A 987-nucleotide genomic window follows, 5' to 3' on the forward strand; every position below is an offset into this window, starting at 1 on the left:
TTTCCCTTTCATGGTATGAAAAGCCGTAATGTTGAGAGTTCATCACGGACCTATCGATCGCGATAGGTCGTTTTTGACAGAATTTTTGCCGAGAAAAAATTTTGCTAAACGTGTTTACTCACGCCGCGCCGTTTTGCGAGCGGCTGTTCTTTGATATGCATTTAAACTTTGATAAAGGGTTTTTTTACCGTAGGTTGCGAGTAATCCTTTTGCTACGATTGACTTTTCGCGAATATCGATTTTGGAATGCATATTTTGGGGCATTATTTATCGCAAAACGCTTTATGCGCGAAACTTTTCACATATATACTGTTTGGTGCTAAAAATAAACGTGAATTACGAGAAAAAAAAGATGCGTATTACGAATCATGTATACATTCATCGTACTAGCCTATCATAATGTAGCGTAGAAGTATTATAATGTAAAACTGTGTAGGATTAAAGATAAATTTATCAGATTCTTCCAATTTTTGCGAAATTCGTAAAATTAATCGACGTTCAATAACGTCAAATTAATCCTACTTTACACTTATTATCAAAGAAGATTAGATGCTAAGTATTAATGTTTTAAATACGAATGCCTAAATATTGGATATTATTAAATTCTCGTAATTCCGAAAGTAATTATTTGTTGAGTACACTTGCTAACACTTAAACAAAAAGATACGATTTCATGCTGGTTATATTTGACTTTATACTTGTATACGTCTATTTCCAGAAGGGGTCCCGTTGAGTTTGTTATCTTTTGAGACATATAAGTACTTTATGAGTTATGCGATTTTGATTTAAAGAAAAGATATTTCTCAGATGTCTCAGTTGAGACAATATAAAAGAAAGGGGAGAGATTTTTTTAGTTTGTTATTCGAGAACGACGAGATCATTTCTTGTTTCTCGCTCTTGTTATGTATAGATTTTGCACATAATACGGCGTAATGGCATTGCACTGTGTATTATCGCATTTTCTCATTATGTAAATGTTTTCAGATT

Source organism: Formica exsecta, unplaced genomic scaffold (genome assembly GCF_003651465.1).
Source record: "Formica exsecta isolate Colony F162 unplaced genomic scaffold, ASM365146v1 scaffold2, whole genome shotgun sequence".
NCBI classification, from domain to species: domain Eukaryota; kingdom Metazoa; phylum Arthropoda; class Insecta; order Hymenoptera; family Formicidae; genus Formica; species Formica exsecta.